Genomic DNA, 19730 nt, shown 5'->3' with positions numbered 1-19730 from the left:
TCTGAAAGCTAAATTGGTCACAGCACCAATCATCTCTGCACCAAACTGGACATTGCCATTTGAACTAATGTGTGATGCCAGTGACCATGCTATTGGCGCAGTGTTGGGACAAAGGCATAACAAGCTTCTGCACGTCATTTACTATGCCAGCCGTGTTCTAAATGACGCACAGAAGAATTACACAACCACAGAAAAAGAGCTACTTGCAGTGGTTTACACCATTGACAAATTTAGATCCTATTTAGTAGGATCAAAAGTGATTGTGTACACTGATCATGCTGCTCTTAAATATCTACTCACAAAGCAGGATTCAAAACCCAGACTTATAAGATGGGTGTTGCTTCTGCAAGAGTTTGATATAGAAATAAGAGACAAAAAAGGGACAGAGAATCAGGTAGCAGATCACTTGTCCCGAATAGAACCAGTAGAAGGGGCGTCCCTCCCTCTTATTGAGATCTCTGAAAACTTTCCGGATGAGCAACTATTTGCCATCCAGGAAGTGCCATGGTTTGCAGACATTGCAAACTACAAGGCAGTGAGGTTCATACCCAAAGAGTACAGTAGGCATCAATCAAAGAAATTGATCACAGATGCAAAATACTATCTTTGGGATGAACCATATCTCTTCAAGAGATGTGCAGACAGAGTAATCCGTAGATGTGTGCCTAAGGAAGAAGCGCAGAAGATCCTATGGCACTGCCATGGATCACAGTATGGAGGACATTTTGGAAGTAAGCGAACAGCCACAAGAGTCCTCCAATGTGGCTTCTACTGGCCTACTCTCTATAAAGATTCCCGAGTGTTTGTACTTAATTGTGACAGTTGCCAAAGATCTGGCAATCTGCCTCACAGTTATGCCATGCCTCAACAAGGGATCTTGGAGATTGAGTTGTTTGATGTATGGGGTATTAACTTCATGGGACCTTTCCCACCATTATACTCAAACACTTATATTCTGGTGGCAGTGGATTATGTATCCAAATGGGTGGAGGCTATTGCAACACCCACTAATGACACTAAAACAGTGTTAAAATTCCTCCAGAAACACATCTTCAGCAGATTTGGTACCCCTAGAGTATTAATCAGTGATGGGGGGACTTATTTTTGCAATTAACAGCTTTACTCTGCTTTGGTTCGTTATGGAGTTAGCCACAGGTTAGCTACTCCATATCACCCACAGACTAATGGGCAAGCTGAAGTCTCAAATAGAGAACTCAAAAGAATCCTGGAACGGACTGTAATTAACCGTAGAAGGAATTGGGCAAGAAGCTTGGATGATGCTCTGTGGGCATACAGAACAGCATTCAAGACCCCTATAGGGACCTCTCCATACCAGCTTGTGTATGGAAAGGCATGTCACTTGCCAGTGGAACTGGAACACAAAGCCTACTAGGCAACCAGATTCCTAAACCTTGATGCTAAGTTAGCTGGAGAAAAAAGATTGCTCCAGTTAAATGAGCTAGAGGAATTTAGACTCAATGCTTTCGAGAATGCAAAAATTTACAAAGAGAAAGCGAAAAGATGGCATGATAAGAAATTGTCATCCAGAGTCTTTGAGCCGGGGCAGAAAGTTGTGCTATTTAATTCTAGACTCAAATTATTCCCCGGGAAATTAAAATCCCGGTGGAGAGGTCCATATGTGATTACAAGTGTATCACCATATGGATACGTACAGCTTCAGGTTAATGAATCTAACAAAAAGTTCATTGTTAATGGACAGAGAGTTAAACATTATCTTGAAAGCAATTTTGAGCAAGAATGCTCAAAACTGAGACTTGATTAAAAGCTGAGTAATAGTCCAGCTAACGACATTAAAGAAGCGCTTGCTGGGAGGCAACCCAGCCATTCACAAAATTTAATTTTATTTGTTTTTTCTAATTAATTGATTTTTACAGATATATGTCAGAGTATCTTCAAAAGGTAAAATAGCAATTGATTGAATTCACAGAGTTGCAGGGAAATTTGGAAGCTCGCTGGCATGAAAAAGCCAGTAAGAAGCGTTTTGGGCGTTGAACGCCCAAAAGAAGCACCCACTGGGCGTTCAACGCCAGTAAGGGTAGCCATCTGGGCATTAAATGCCAGAAAGGAGCATCTTCTGGGCGTTGAACCCCAGAAAGAAGCACCTTCTGGGCGTTTAACGCCAGATTGATAGTGTCCTGGGCGTTCAGAAAAACGCCCAGTGACAAAGGACTTCCTGGCGTTCAACACCAGAAAGAAGCAACAGCTAGGCATTGAACGCCCAGGAGAAGCAACAATTGGGCGTTAAACGCCCAAAACATGCAGCAGTTGGGCGTTTAACGCCAGGATGGTGGGGAGGAGGTAAAATTCGTTTTTCTTCAAAAATTTTCTAATTTTTATGTTTCAATTCATGATTTCTTGCATAAACATATTTCCAAATATCATCCTTCAAATCCAAAAATTTTAATCCTAATTTCTAAAATCCCTAATTTCTGAAATCCCTTTTCCAAAGATTTTACATACATCTTAATCCATAAAGGCAGATGATTTTCAATCCAATCCAACTCTTTTTCAAATCTCTTTTCAAACCTAATTATCTTTTAAAATCTTTTTCAAATTATAAATTTCAAATTTATTTTTAAATATCATTCATATCTTTTTAAATTATATCCTTTTCTTATCATATTTATCTTTTATAAATCATATCTCTTATCTTATATCTCTTTCTTATTTTCGAAAACCCACCCCCCTTTATATCCACTTTCGGCGCCCCTCTCATCATCCACCATTCCACACTTGCTCTCATCCTATCCCTCTTCTCTCTCTTCTTTTGCTTGAGGACAAGCAAACCTCTAAGTTTGGTGTGCTTATCCGTGATCACAAAAACATACTCACTTTAATCATGGCCCCTAAAGGAAAATAACCCAACCCAAGAGGCAAGAAAGAGAATACTCCAAAGCCACTTTGGAATCAAGGGAAGTTCTTAACTAAAGAACATTCAGACCATTACTACAAAATAATGAGTCTAAGATCAGTGATCCCGGAAGTCAAGTTCGATCTGAAAGAAGATGAATATCCGGAGATCCAAGAACAAATTCGAAACAGGAACTGGGAAATCCTAGCTAATCCTGAAACGAAAGTGGGAAGGAACATGGTTCAGGAGTTCTATGCTAATATATGGCAGACAGACAGGCAAAGAATAATTGGAGCTGCCCTCTATGACCATCGGACCTTAGTCAGAGGAAAGATTGTTCATACCCATCCTGACAAAATCAGGGAGATCTTTAAGCTTCCTCAACTGAAAGATGACCCAGACTCCTTTAATAGGAGAATGATGAGGGTAAATAAAGGCTTGGACAAGATTCTAGAGGATATATGCATCCCTGAAGCCAGGTGGACCACCAGCACGACTGGCATCCCAAATCAACTCAAAAGAGAAAATCTCAAACCAGTAGCCAGAGGCTGGATGGATTTCATTGGGCATTCTATATTGCCCACCAGCAATCATTCTGAAGTTACTATTAAAAGAGCGGTGATGATTCACTGCATCATGTTGGGAAAAGAAGTAGAAGTCCATCAACTGATCTCGTGTGAATTATACAAAATAGCAAACAGGAATTCCAAGGACGCCAGATTGGCCTATCCAAGCTTAATTTCTATGCTCTGCAAAGATGCCAGAGTGAAGATGGGAATAACAGAGTATATCTCAGTTGAGAGGCCAATCACTAGAATATCAATGGACAGACAACAGCTGTAGGATGATCCAATCAAGAGGAGAGCACAGGAAGTCCTCCCAGAACTCCCTCAATTTGAATATTGGGAACATCTTAAGGCATCTATTTCCAAATTGCAAGAAGCTATGGACCAAATAAAGGAAGAACAGAACAATCAAAGTAGCATGCTTTGCAAACTGCTTAAGGAACAAGAAGAGCAAGGGCGTGATTTAAGGGAGTTGAAGCGCCAGAAATTAATCCTTGAAGGACCAAGTTCCCCACAGATCAAAGGAACATCTACTTCTCAGAACACAGGTTGTTGAGTTCTAAATTTAGCTTTAACTCTGTGATAATGTTATTATAGAAATTTACCTTAGGAGATATATATAGTAATAGTAGTAGTAATTAGTATATCTATTCTGGTTTTATTCCCAATTAAGTTATAATTTATTTTTCTCATCATCATCAGACATCAATAAAATAGTAGATAATTAGAATAAAGAAGTAATTTATTTTTTGAGTTCTTAATAATAAAAATTATAATTAACTATATGTGGTGGCAATACTTTTTGTTCTCTAAATGAATGCTTGAACAGTGCATAATTTTTATCTTGAATTTTATGAATATTGGCTCCTAAAAGAATGAGGAACACGAAAAATACTATTGATGATCTGAAAAATCATGAATTTGATTCTTAAAGCAAGAAAAAGCAGTGAAAAAAAAATTACAAGAAATCATTGGATTAAGAAAAGGATCCAAGGCTTTGAGCATCAGTGGATAGGAGGGCCCAAGGAAGTAGTTCCAGGCCTAAGCGGCTAAATCAAGCTGTCCCTAACCATGTGCTTGTGGCATGCAGGTTCAAGTGAAAAGCTTGAGACTGAGTGGTTAAAGTCGTGATCCAAAGCAAAAGAGTGTGCTTAAGAGCTCTGGACACCTCTAACTGGGGACTCTAGCAAAGCTGAGTCACAATCTGAAAAGGTTCACCCAGTCATGTGTCTGTGGCATTTATGTATCCGGCGGTAATACTGGAAAACAAAGTGCTTAGGGCCACGGCCAAGACTCCTAAAGTAACTGTGTTCAAGAATCAACACACTACACTAGGAGAATCAATAATACTATCTGAATTCTGAGTTCCTATGGATGCCAATCATTCTGAATTTCAAAGGATAAAGAGAGATGCCAAAACTGTTCAGAAACAAAAAGCTACAAGCCCCGCTCATCTAATAAGAATCTGAGCTCCATTTAAAACTCTTAGATATTATTACTTCTTAATGTCTTTTCATCCTATTTTATTTATCTAGTTGCTTGAGGACAAGCAACAGTTTAAGTTTGGTGTTGTGATGAGCGGATATTTTATACGCTTTTTGGGGGTAATTTCATGTAGATTTTAGTATGTTTTAATTGGTTTTTAGTAGAATATTATTAGTTTTTAGGAAAAAATCATATTTCTGGACTTTACTATGAGTTTGTGTATTTTTCTGTGATTTCAGATATTTTCTGGCTGAAATTGAGGGAGCTGAGCAAAAATCTAAGTTAGGCTGAAAAAGGACTGCTGATGCTGTTGGATCCTGACCTCCCTGCACTCGAAATGGATTTTCTGGAGCTACAGAAGTCCCATTGGCGCGCTCTCAACGGCGTTGGAAAATAGACATCCAGAGCTTTCAAGCAATATATAATAGTCCATACTTTGCATGAAGATAGATGACGTAAACTGGCGTTCAACGCCAGTATCATGCTGCTGTCTGGCGTCCAGCGCCAGAAACAGGTTACAAGTTGGAGTTCAACGCCAGAAACAGGTTACAACCTGGCGTTGAACGCCCAAAACAGCCCCAGGCACGTGAGAAGCTTAAGCCTCAGCCCTAGCACACACCAAGTGGGCCCCATAAGTGGATTTCTGCATCATCTATCATAGTTTACTCATTTTCTGTAAACCTAGGTTACTAGTTTACTATTTAAACAACTTGTAGAGACTTATTTTGTACCTCATGACATTTTCAGATCTGAATTTTATACACTTTGACGGCATGAGTCTCTAAACTCCATTGTTGGGGGTGAGGAGCTCTGCAGCGTCTCGATGAATTAATGCAATTGTTTCTATTTCACTCAAACGTGTGTTTGTTCCGATCTAAGATGTTTATTTGCGCTTAATTATGAAGGAGGTGATGATCCGTGATACTCATCACCTCCCTCAATCCATGAATGTGTGCCTGACAAACACCTCCGTTCTACAACAGACTGAATGAGCTTCTCTTAGATTCCTTAATCAAAATCTCTGTGGTATAAGCTAGAATTGATGGCGGCCACTCTTGAGAATCCGGAAGGTCTAAACCTTGTCTGTGGTATTCCGAGTAGGATTCAAGGATTGAATGGTTGTGACGAGCTTCAAACTCGCGATTGCTGGGCGTGATGACAAACGCAAAAGGATCAATGGATCCTATTCCAACATGATCGATAACCAACAGCTGATTAGCCGTGCTGTGACAGAGCATCTGGACCGTTTTCACTGAGAGGATGGGAGGTAGCCACTGACAATGGTGACACCCTACATACAGCTTGCCGTAGACGGGATTTACAAACAATTGAGTTGAATATTACATTGCAGAAATTCAGAGGACAAAGCATCTCCAAAACTCCAACATATTCCCCATTACTGCACAACAAGTAACGATTTTATTCTCTTTTATTTTTCCAATCTAATAATTCCCATTGATAATTTTGATTGATATCCTGACTAAGAATAATAAAATAAAATAGCTTGCTTCAAACCAATAATCTCTGTGGGATCGACCCTTACTCACGTAAGGTATTACTTGGACGACCTAGTGCACTTGCTGGTTAGTTGTGCGAAATCATCAGAAATCTTGATTTTGATATTGAGATATTAATTTCGTGCACCACTATGCATGAAACCACCATAAAATCAGTAACATGACCTCCACAAGAATGACTCATTTCTCTTGGCATTCCATTCATCATTCTCTTGTTCCAGTACTTGCTTAGGGACAAGAAAGCTTTAAGTTTGGTGTTGTGATGCAAGGGTATCTTGACCAGTTTCACTGACCTTTTCTTTACTGTTTTTAGGGTAGTTTCATGCATTTCCTTAGGAAATAAGCTAGTTTTGGGTAGATATTCACTTACACCTTGATTCAAGCATACATTGTGCATTTTACATGATTTCATGAGGATTTTGCATGAATTTAGTGACAAATTGTATGTTGCATTACCCATGACTTGGACTAGAACTTTGATGCACTCTATTGCTTGATTTCAGGACCAAAGGAAGCAAGGAGGAACCACTTAGCAGTCACGTTAATCTAATTAACGTGGCCACTAACGTGGAATGGGAGGTAACTTGCAAAGTTATGAGAAAAGTGATTGCCAATAACGCTCTCGAAGCCATCATTGCCCACGTTAAGAGTGACGTTAACTAAGTTAACGTGAGCTCTAACGTGAAGAAAGGATTTTGAGCCAACGTTAGTGACACTTAACATTATCACTAACGTTGGCCAATGATCATAAGTGGCCACGTTAGAGTCCACGTTAACTTGGTTAACGTGGCCTCTAACGTTAACAAGGGGAAGGAAGCCAACGTTAGTGACATTCAACATTGTCACTAACGTTGGCCTAAGGTGCAATGAACCACGTTAACTTGGTTAACGTGGGAGCTAACGTGAGAGGCAAGAATGGTCGACAACGTTAGTGACACCCAACATTGTCACTAATGTTGGAAGCAACCACAAAACCCCAAGGAGCCACGTTAACTTCTACGTTAACTTAGTTAACGTGGAAGCTAACGGCAATGAGTGAAAGATGAGCCAACGTTAGTGACACTCAACATTGTCACTAATGTTGGAAATGGTTTGCAAAGCCACGTTAGAAGCCACTTTAACCTAGTTAACGTGGACTCTAACGTGAATAGGGGCATATTGGAACGTTAGTGACAATGTTGAGTGTCACTAACGTTTTCGAAGGTTGGCATGCCTACGTTAAAAGAGCCACGTTAACTAAGTTAACGTGGACTCTAACGTGGGAAAGGGGGAGGCTCTCAATGTTATTGGGAAAGTTGAATCCCAATAACGTGTGCGAAGGACAAAGAGGCAACGTTAGTGGCAACGTTTGTGCCACTAACGTTGAGGTTAACGTGGCCTTTACTTGGGTAAGAAACGTTAGTAAAAAAGTTGAATGACACTAACGTTTTCGAACCCATTTTCTCACTGAATGTTAACACCTCTAACATCTTGAGCTAAAGTCTCTGCCCACTTTCTCTCTGCAAGTAAAACCAAGCCCAAGTAAAGAAGAGAACTGCTCCAAACTGAAGATCCAAAGGCCCAAGACTTGAAGAATCAACTAGAAGAATAGAAGAGTAGTATATATAGGAGTAGCTTTGAATTATTTAGGGAGTTGGAAAGAGTTCTAAAAGGAAAAAGCATTACTCTCTATATTTTACTTTCTCTGCTCTTCTTGTTCAGAATGTATTCTCCATCTTTGTTTTTAGTTTTTAGAGCTATGAACAACTAAACCCATTTCATTGGGTAGGGAGCTCTGTTGTAATTTGATGGATCAATACTAGTTTTCTTCATTCTTCTTCTATCTTTTCTCTTGATTTTACTTGAAAGCTTTCGATCTTCATCCCATTGGGTAGTTATCTTGGAAAAGAAACTATTCAAACTTGGATCCCTTCTGAACCTTGAAAGAGGAATGAAGAGATCAAGCTAGAAATGCTTTCTCATGCTGGACCAAATTGGGTTTGGATGGATATGTGACTATAATCCTCTCAAAACTTGATTTGGGAAATGCATGTGGTATAATCAGTGACCACACTTCATCTCTTCTCATGAGCAATTGACCAAGGAATTGGCTATTGATCAAGATTTGAGAGATTGAATTGCAAGAAATTGTAATTCAATCAATTAAGATTGCCAGGGAGATCAATGAGTGCATTGATTGAGGAAGAGATGAAAATGAACTTGATCCAGAGAATTGCAACATCTCCTATGCCCAATGAACTCCCCAATTCTGATCTCACCCATTCTCTTTAATTTCTGTGTTTATTTTCATGAGCAAAAACCCCATTCCCATTTACAATTCAGCAATTTAATTTCAGTCATTTACTTCCAGTTCTTTAATTCTAGCATTTACTTTTCCGTCATTTACATTCCCGCCATTTTATTTTCTGCAACTCTCAACCCAAATTCTGAATTCGCTCAACTAGAACAATCTTCCAATTAAAGTTGCTTGATCAATCAATCCCTGTGGGATTCGACCTCACTCTATTGTGAGTTTTTACTTGACGACAAATTCGGTACACTTGCCGAAGGAAATTTGTTGAGAGACAATTTCCACCTGCATCAGCCATATCTTCGGAGACTTCAAAAGGAGACCAAGGACAAGGAGTTCTCAAAGTTCTTGGAAATCTTCAGAAAGTTACAAATCAATATTCCTTTAGCTGAGGTTTTGGAGCAAATGCCTATCTATGCCAAATTCATGAAGGAGCTGTTGTCAAAGAAAAAGTGTTTAAAGGGAGATGAGACAATAGTCCTTACTAATGAATGTAGTGCTGTCATTCATAATAACTTGCCAAGGAAGATGCCAGATCCAGGGAGCTTTCAAATTCCATGCACCATTAGGAGCATGGTGCACGAATTTGTGATCCGCACAACTAACCAGCAAGTGCACTGGGTCGTCCAAGTAATACCTTACGTGAGTAAGGGTCGATCCCACGGAGATTATTGGTTTGAAGCAAGCTATGTTTATCTTATTATTCTTAGTCAGGATATTAATTAAAATTATCAGTTTGGAAAAATAAAAGAGAATAAAAGCGTTACTTGTTGTGCAGTAATGAGAAATATGTTGGAGTTTTGGAGATGCTTTGTCCTTTGAATTTCTACTTTTCCTTGAAATCCTTTTCCCACATGCAAGATCCCTTCCATGGCAAGCTCTATGTAGGGTGTCACCGTTGTCAATGGCTACTTCCCATCCTCTCAGTGAAAACGTTCCTATGCTCTGTCACAGCACGGCTAATCATCTGTCGGTTCTTAATCAGGTTGGAGTAGAATCCATTGATTCTTTTGCGTCTGTCACTAACGCCCAGCCTTCATGAGTTTGAAGCTCGTCACAGTCATTCAATCCCAGAATCCTACTCGGAATACCACAGACAAGGTTTAGACTTTCCAGATTCTCATGAATGCTGCCATCAATCCGGCTCATACCACGAAGATTCTGATTAAGGAATCTAAGAGATACTCATTCAATCTGATGTAGAACGGAGGTGGTTGTCAGGAACACGTTCATGGATTGAGGAAGGTGATGAATGTCACGGATCATCACCTTCTCCATAATTAAGCGCGAATGAACATCTTAGATAAGAACAAGCGTGTTTGAATGGAAAACAAAGTAATTGTATTAATTCATCGAGACGCTGCAGAGCTCCTCACCCCCAACAATGGAGTTTAGAGACTCATGCCATCAAAGTGTATAAAATTTAGATCTGAAAATGTCATGAGGTACAAAATAAGTCTCTAAAAATTGTTTAAATAGTAAACTAGTAACCTAGGTTTACAGAAAATGAGTTAACTAAGATAATTGGTGCAGAAATCCACTTCTGGGGCCCACTTGGTGTGTGCTGGGGCTGAGACTAAAGCTATCCACGAACTGAGGCTTTTCTTGGAGTTGAACTCCAAGTTATAACGTGTTTTGGGCGTTCAACTTCGGATCATGACGTGTTTCTGGCGTTTAACTCCAGACAGCAGCATGTACTTGGCGTTCAACGCCAAGTTACGTCATCTATCTTCGCGCAAAGTATGAACTATTATATATTGCTGGAAAGCCCTGGATGTCTACTTTCCAACGCCGTTGAGAGCGCGCCAATTGGACTCCTGTAGCTCAAAAAAATCCATTTCGAGTGCAGGGAGGTCAGAATCTAACAGCATCAGCAGTCCTTTTTCAGCCTAACTCAGATTTTTGCTCAGCTCCTTCAATTTCAGCCAGAAAATACCTGAAATCACAGAAAAACACACAAACTCATGGTAAAGTCCAGAAATATAATTTTTGCCTAAAAACCAATAATATTCTACTAAAAACCAATTAAAACATACTAAAATCTACATGAAATTACCCCCCAAAAGCGTATAAAATATCCGCTCATCACAACACCAAACTTAAACTGTTGCTTGTCCTCAAGCAACTAGATAAATAAAATAGGATGAAAGAAATTAAGAAGTAATAATATCTAAGAGTTTTAAATGGAGCTTGGATTGTAGCTTTTTGTTTCTGAACAGTTTTGGCATCTCCCTTTATCCTTTGAAATTCAGAATGATTGGCATCCATAGGAACTCAGAATTCAGATAGTATTATTGATTCTCCTAGTGTAGTATGTTGATTCTTGAACACAGTTATTTTATGAGTCTTGGCCGTGGCCCTAAGCACTTTGTTTTCCAGTATTACCACCAGATACATAAATGCCACAAACACATGACTAGGTGAACCTTTTCAGATTGTGACTCAGCTTTGCTAGAGTCCCCAGTCAGAGGTGTCCAGAGCTCTTGAGCACACTCTTTTTGCCTTGGATCACGACTTTAACCACTCAGTCTCAAGTTTGTAACTTGGACCTGCATGCCACAAGCACATGGTTAGGGACAGCTTGGTTTAGCCGCTTAGACCTGGAACTATTTCCTTAGGTCCTCCTATCCACTGATGCTCAAAACCTTGGATCCTTTTCACCCTTGCCTTTTGGTTTTAAGGGCTGTTTGGCTTTTATTCCTTTTGATCCAAATTTTTTTTAACTGCTTTTTCTTGCTTCAAGAATCAATTTCATGATTTTTCAGATCATCAATAATATTTTTCGTGTTCCTCATTCTTTCAGGAGCCAATATTCATAAAATTTGAGATAAAAATTATGCACTATTCAAGCATTCATTCAGAGAACAAAAAGTATTGCCACCACATGTAATTAATTATAATTTTTATTATTAAGAACTCGAAAAATAAAAATTACTTCTTTATTCTAAAAATCTACTACTTTATTCATGCCTGATGATGATGAGAAAAATAAATTATAACTTAATTGGAAATAAAATCAAAATAGATATACTAATTACTACTACTACTACTACTATATATCTCCTAAGGTAAATTTCTATAATAACACTATCACAGAGTTAAAGCAAAAAAATTGGAACTCAACAACCTGTTGTTTTGAGGAGTAGATGTTCCTCTAATCTGTGGGGTGCTTTTCAAGGATTAATTTTTGGCGCTTCAGCTCCCTTAGATCACGCCCTTGCTCTTCCTGTTCCTTAAGCAGTTTGCAAAGCATGCTACTTTAATTGTTCTGTTCTTCCTTTATTTGGTCCATAGCTTCTTGCAATTTGGAAATAGAAGCCTCAAGATGTCCCCAATATTCGAATTGAGGGAGTTATGGGAGGGCTTCCTGTGCTCTCCTCTTGACTGAATCATCCTGCAGCTGTTGTCTGTCCATTGATATTCTAGTGATTGGCCTCTCAACTGAGATATACTCTGTTATTCCCATCTTCACTCCGGCATCTTTGCAGAGCATAGAAATTAAGCTTGGATAGGCCAATCTGGCGTCCTTGGAATTCCTGTTTGCTATTTTGTATAGCTCACACGAGATCAGTTGATGGACTTCTACTTCTTTTCCCAACATGATGCAGTGAATCATTACTGCTCTTTTAATGGTAACTTCAGAACGGTTGCTGGTGGGCAATATGGAACGCCCAATGAAATCTAGCCAGCCTCTGGCTACTGGTTTTAGATCTTCTCTTTGAGTTGATTTGGGATGCCAGTCGTGCTGGTGGTCCACCTGGCTTCAGGGATGCATATATCCTCTAGAATCTTGTCCAGACCTTTATTTACCCTCATCATTCTCCTATTAAAGGAGTCTGGGTCATCTTTCAGTTGAGGAAGCTTAAATATCTCCCTGATCTTGTCAGGATGGGTATGAACAATCTTCCCTCTGACTAAGGTCCGATGGTCATAGAGAGCAGCTCCAATTATTCTTTGCCTGTCTGTCTGCCATAGATTAGCATAGAACTCCTGAACCATGTTCCTTCCCACTTTCGTTTCAGGATTGGCCAGAATTTCCCAGTTCCTGTTTCGAATTTGCTCTTGGATCTCCGGATATTCATCTTCTTTCAGATCAAATTTGACTTCCGGGATCACTGATCTGTGACTCATATTTTGTAGTAATGGTCTGAATGTTCTTTAGTTAAGAACTTCCCTTGATTCCAAAGTGGCTTTGGAGTATTCTCTTTCTTGCCTCTTGGGGTGGGTTGTTTTCCTTTAGGAGCCATGATCTTAATGAGTATGTTTTTGTGATCACGGATAAACACACCAAACTTAGAGCTTTGCTTGTCCTCAAGCAAAAGAGAAGAAAGAAGAGGGATAGGAGGAGAGCAAGTGTGGCATGGTGATGATGAGAGGGGCGCCGAATTCAATATATAGGGAGGGGGGTGGGAATTTTTGAAAATAAGAAAAAGATAAGATAGAAGATATGATTTATAAAAGATAGATATGATAAGAAAAAGATATAGTTTAAAAAGAGAAAGATATGAATAATAATTAAAAAGATAAATCTGAATTTTTAATTTTGAAAAAGATTTTAAAAAGATAATTGAGTTTTGAAAACAAACTTAAAAGAGTTGGATTGGATTGGAAAACAATTTGTCTTTATGGATTAAGATATATTTGAAATTTTTGAAAAAAGGATTTTAGGAATTAGGGTTCTTAGAAAATTAATTTGATTTGAAGGATGACATTTTGAAACATGTTGATGCAAGAAATTATGAATTGAAACATAAAAATTTAGAAAATTTGTAAAGAAAAATGAATTTTACCTCCTCCCCACCATCTTGGCGTTAAACGCCCAAACGCTGCATGTTTTGGGCGTTTAACGCCCAAATGTTGCTTCTCCTGGGCGTTCAACGCCCAGCTGATGCATCTTTCTGGCGTTGAACGCCAGGAAGTCCTTTGTTACTGGGCGTTTTTCTGAACGCCCAGGATGCTGTCAATCTGGCGTTAAACGCCCAGAAGGTGCTTCTTTCTGGCGTTTAACGCCCAGATGGATACCCTTACTGGCGTTGAATGCCCAGTGGGTGCTTCTTTTGGGCGTTCAACGCCCAAAATGTTTCTTACTGGCTTTTTTTCGCCAGTGAACTTCCAAATTCCCCTGTAACTCTGTGAATTCAATCAATTGCTTTCTTACCTTGAAGATATTTTGACCTATACCTGTAAAAATCAACAGAAACAAATAAAATTAAATTTTGTGATTGGCTGGGTTACCTCCCAGCAAGCGCTTCTTTAATGTCATTAGCTGGACTATTACTGAGCTTTAATTAAGTCTCAGTTTTGAGCATTCTTGCTCAAAATTGCCTTCAAGATAATGTTTAACTCTTTGTCCATTAACAATGAACTTTTTGTTAGAGTCATTATCCTGAAGCTCTATGTATCCATATGGTGATACGTTTGTAATTACATATGGACCTCTCCACCAGGATTTTAATTTCCCGGGGAATAATTTGAGCCTAGAATTAAATAGCAGAACTTTCTGCCCCGGCTCAAAGACTCTGGATGACAATTTCTTATCATGCCATCTTTTTGCTTTCTCTTTGTAAATTTTTGCATTCTCGAAAGCATTGAGTCTAAATTCCTCTAGCTCATTTAACTGGAGCAATCGTTTTTCTCCAGCTAACTTGGCATCAAGGTTTAGGAATCTGGTTGCCCAGTAGGCCTTGTGTTCCAGTTCCACTGGCAAGTGACATGCCTTTCCATACACAAGCTGGTATGGAGAGGTCCCTATAGGGGTCTTGAATGCTGTTCTGTATGCTCACAGAGCATCATCCAAGCTTCTTGCCCAATCCCTTCTACGGTTAATTACAGTCCATTCCAGGATTCTTTTGAGTTCTCTATTTGAGACTTTAGCTTGCCCATTAGTTTGTGGGTGATATGGAGTAGCTACCCTGTGGCTAACTCCATAACGAACCAGAGCAGAGTAAAGCTGTTTATTGCAGAAATGAGTGTGGTGGACGAAATTATGATCACTACAACTTCGCACAACTAACCAGCAAGTGCACTGGGTCGTCCAAGTAATAAACCTTACGCGTGTAAGGGTCGATACCACGGAGATTGTTGGTATGAAGCAAGCTATGGTCACCTTGTAAATCTTAGTCAGGCAGACTCAAATGGGTATAGATGATGAATAAAACACAAAGATAAAGATAGAGATACTTATGTATATCATTGGTGAGAGCTTCAGATAAGCGTATGAAGATGCTGTGTCCCTTCCGTCTCTCTGCTTTCCTACTGTCTTCACCCAATCCTTCTTACTCCTTTCCATGGCAAGCTGTATGCAAGGGTTTCACCGTTGTCAGTGGCTACCTCCCATCCTCTCAGTGGAAATGTTCAATGCACCCTGTCACGGCACGGCTATCCATCTGTCAGTTCTCAATCAGGCCGGAATAGAATCCAGTGATTCTTTTGCGTCTGTCACTAACGCCCCGCCATCAGGAGTTTGAAGCTCGTCACAGTCATTCAATCATTGAATCTTACTCAGAATACCACAGACAAGGTTTAGACCTTCCGGATTCTCTTGAATGCCGCCATCAGTTCTAGCTTATACCACGAAGATTCCGGTTAAAGAACCCAAGAGATAAACATTAGAGCCTTGTTTGCTTGTAGAACAGAGTGGTTGTCAGTCACTTGTTCATAAGTGAGAATGATGATGAGCGTCACATAATCATCACATTCATCAAGTTCTTGAGTGCGAATGAATATCTTGGAATAAGAACAAGCTGAATTGAATAGAAGAACAATAGTAATTGCATTAATACTCGAGGTACAGCAGAGCTCCACACCTTAATCTATAGTGTGTAGAAACTCCACCGTTTAAAATACATAAGAACAAGGTCTAGGCATGGCCGTGAGGCCAGCCTCCCAAAGTGATCAAAAGATCTAAAGATCAACAGATTCCAAAGATCAGAAGATGAAAATACAATAGTAAAAGGTCCTATATATAGAGAACTAGTAGCCTAGGGTGTACAGAGATGAGTAAATGACATAAAAATCCACTTCCGGGCCCACTTGGTGTGTGCTTGGGCTGAGCATTGAAGCATTTTCGTGTAGAGACTTCTCTTGGAGTTAAACGCCAGCTTTTGTGCCAGTTTGGGCGTTTAACTCCCATCCTTGTGCCAGTTCCGGCGTTTAACACTGGGAATTCTGAAGGTGATTTTGAACGCCGGTTTGGGCCATCAAATCTTGGGCAAAGTATGGACTATCATATATTGCTGGAAAGCCCAGGATGTCTACTTTCCAAGGCCGTTGAGAGCGCGCCAATTGGGCTTCTGAAGCTCCAGATAGTGTTATTGATTCTCCTAGTTAAGTATGATGATTCTTGAACACAGCTACTTATTGAGTCTTGGCTGTGGCCCAAAGCACTCTGTCTTCCAGTATTACCACCGGATACATACATGCCACAGATACATAATTGGGTGAACCTTTTCAGATTGTGACTTAGCTTTGCTAAAGTCCCCAATTAGAGGTGTCCAGGGTTCTTAAGCACACTCTTTTTGCCTTGGATCACAACCTTATTTCTTTCTTTCTTTTTCTCTTTCTTTTTTTTTTCGTCTCTTTTTTTTTTATTCACTGCTTTTTCTTGCTTCAAGAATCATTTTTATGATTTTTCAGATCCTCAGTAACATGTCTCCTTTTTCATCATTCTTTCAAGAGCCAACATTCATGAACCACAAATTCAAAAGACATATGCACTATTTAAGCATACATTCAGAAAACAAAAGTGTTGCCACCACATCAAAATAATTAATCAGCTATAAAATTCAAAATTCATGCAATTCTTCTCTTTTTTTTTCAATTAAGAACATTGTTTTTTTTTTTTAGAGAGGTGATGGATTCATAGGACATTCATAACTTTAAGGCATAGACACTAAGACACTAATGATCATAAGACACAAACATGGATAACATAAGCATGAAAATTTCGAAAAAACAAAAAACTAAAGAACAAGGAAATTAAAGAACGGGTCCACCTTAATGATGGCGGCTTGTTCTTCCTCTTGAAGATCCTATGGAGTGCTTGAGCTCCTCAATGTCTCTTCCTTGTCTTTGTTGCTCCTCTCTCATGATTCTTTGATCTTCTCTAATTTCATGGAGGAGGATGGAATGTTCTTGGTGCTCCACCCTTAGTTGTCCCATGTTGGAACTCAATTCTCCTAGGGAGGTGTTTAGTTGCTCCCAATAGTCTTGTGGAGGAAAGTGCATCCCTTGAGGCATCTCAGGGATCTCATGATGAGAGGGGTCTCTTGTTTGCTCCATCCTTTTCTTAGTGATGGGCTTGTCCTCATCAATGAGGATGTCTCCCTCTATGTCAACTCCAACTGAATAACAGAGGTGACAAATGAGATGAGGAAAGGCTAACCTTGCTAAGGTAGAGGACTTGTCCGGCACCTTATAGAGTTCTTGAGCTATAACCTCATGAACTTCCACTTCTTCTCCAATCATGATGCTATGAATCATGATGGCCCGGTCTAGAGTAACTTCGGACCGGTTGCTAGTGGGAATGATTGAGCGTTGGATAAACTCCAACCATCCTCTAGCCACGGGCTTGAGGTCATGCCTTCTTAATTGAACCGGCTTCCCTCTTGAATCTCTCTTCCATTGGGCGCCCTCTTCACAAATGTCAGTGAGGACTTGGTCCAACCTTTGATCAAAGTTGACCCTTCTAGTGTAAGGATGTTCATCTCCTTGCATCATGGGCAAGTTGAATGCCAACCTCACATTTTCCGGACTAAAATCCAAGTATTTCCCCCGAACCATAGTAAGCCAATTCTTTGGATCCGGGTTCACACTTTGATCATGGTTCTTGGTGATCCATGCATTGGCATAGAACTCTTGAACCATCAAGATTCCGACTTGTTGAATGTGGTTGGTAAGAACTTCCCAACCTCTTCTTCGGATCTCATGTCGGATCTCCGGATATTCACTCTTTTTGAGTGAAAAAGGGACCTCGGGGATCACCTTCTTCAAGGCCACAACTTCATAGAAGTGGTCTTGATGCATCCTTGAGATGAATCTCTCCATCTCCCATGACTCGGAGGTGGAAGCTTTTGCCTTCCCTTTCCTCTTTCTAGAGGTTTCTTCGGCCTTGGATGCCATAAATGGTTATGGAAAAATAAAAAGCAATGCTTTTACCACACCAAACTTAAAAGGTTTGCTCGTCCTCGAGCAAAAGAAGAAAGAAGAGAGTAGAAGAAGAAGAAATGAGGAAGAAGGGAATGGCTTTGTGTTCGGCCAAAGAGGGGGAGAAGTGGTGTTTAGGTTGTGTGAAAATGAAGGAGTGAAGAAGGGTTTATATAGGAGAGGGGGGACTTCATGGTTCGGTCATGTATGGGTGGGTTTGGGAGGGAAAGTGGTTTGAATTTGAAAGGTGAGGTAGGTGGGGTTTTATGAAGGATGGATGTGAGTGGTGAAGAGAAAGATGGGATTTGATAGGTGAAGGGTTTTTGGGGAAGAGGTGTTGAGGTGATTGGTGAATGGGTGAAGAAGAAAGAGGGTGGTGGGGTTGGTGGGGATCCTGTGGGGTCCACAGATCCTGAGGTGTCAAGGAAAAGTCATTCCTGCACCAAGTGGTAAGAAAATTTTCGTTTTGTGCCAAATCTGGCGTTAAACGCCGGGCTGGTGCCAATTTCTGGCGTTTAACGCCAGGTTCTTGCCCTTTCCTGGTGTTTAACGCCAGTCTGGTGCCCCTTTCTGGCGTTAAACGCCCAGAATGGTGCCAGACTGGGCGTTAAACGCCCAACTGCTAGCCTTACTGGCGTTTAAACGCCAGCAACATCTTCCTCCAGGGTGTGCTGTTTTTCTTTTTGTTTTTCATTCTGTTTTTGCTTTTTCAATTGATTTTGTGACTTCTCATGATCATCAACCTACAGAAAACATAAAATAACAAAGGAAAATAGATAAAATATGACATTAGGTTGCCTCCCAACAAGCGCTTCTTTAATGTCAGTAGCTTGACAGTGGGCTCTCATGGAGCCTCACATTTTCTCAGAGCAATGTTGGAACCTCCCAACACCAAACTTAGAGTTTGAATGTGGGGGTTCAACACCAAACTTAGAGTTTGGTTGTGGCCTCCCAACACCAAACTTAGAGTTTGACTGTGGGGGCTCTGTTTGACTCTGATTTGAGAGAAGCTCTTCATGCTTCCTCTCCATGGTGACAGAGAGATATCCTTGAGCCTTAAACACAAAGGATTCTTCATTCACTTGAATGATTAGTTCACCTCTATCAACATCAATTACAGCCTTAGCTATGGCTAGGAAGGGTCTGCCAAGGATGATGGATTCATCCATGCACTTCCCAGTCTCTAGGACTATGAAATCAGCAGGGATGTAATGGTCTTCAATTTTCACTAGAACATCCTATACAAGTCCATAAGCTTGTTTTCTTGAATTGTCTGCCATCTCTAGTGAGATTCTTGCAGCTTGTACCTCAAAGATCCCTAGTTTCTCCATTACAGAAAGAGGCATGAGGTTTATACTTGACCCTAAGTCACACAGAGCCTTCTTGAAGGTCATGGTGCCTATGGTACATGGTATTGAAAACTTCCCAGGATCTTGTCTCTTTTGAGGTAATTTCTGCCTAGACAAGTCATCCAGTTCTTTGGTGAGCAAAGGAGGTTTGTTCTCCCAAGTCTCATTTCCAAATAACTTGTCATTTAGCTTCATGATTGCTCCAAGGTATTTAGCAACTTGCTCTTCAGTGACATACTCATCCTCTTCAGAGGAAGAATACTCATCAGAGCTCATGAATGGCAGAAGTAAGTCCAATGGAATCTCTATGGTCTCATTTGAGCCTCAGATTCCCATGGTTCCTCATTGGGGAACTCAGTGGAGGCTAGTGCACGCCCATGAGGTCTTCCTCAGTGGCGTTCACTTCTCTCCTTCCTCTCCCAATTCGGCCATGTTGATGGCCTTGCACTCTCCTTTTGGATTTCTTCTGTATTGCTTGGAAGAGTATAGGAGGGAGTTCAGTAACTT

This window comes from Arachis stenosperma, chromosome 10 (assembly GCF_014773155.1).
Source record: "Arachis stenosperma cultivar V10309 chromosome 10, arast.V10309.gnm1.PFL2, whole genome shotgun sequence".
In the NCBI taxonomy this organism is placed as follows: Eukaryota; Viridiplantae; Streptophyta; class Magnoliopsida; order Fabales; family Fabaceae; genus Arachis; species Arachis stenosperma.
The sequence above is the reverse complement of the archived record's forward strand: the minus strand, read 5'-3'. Positions refer to the sequence as shown.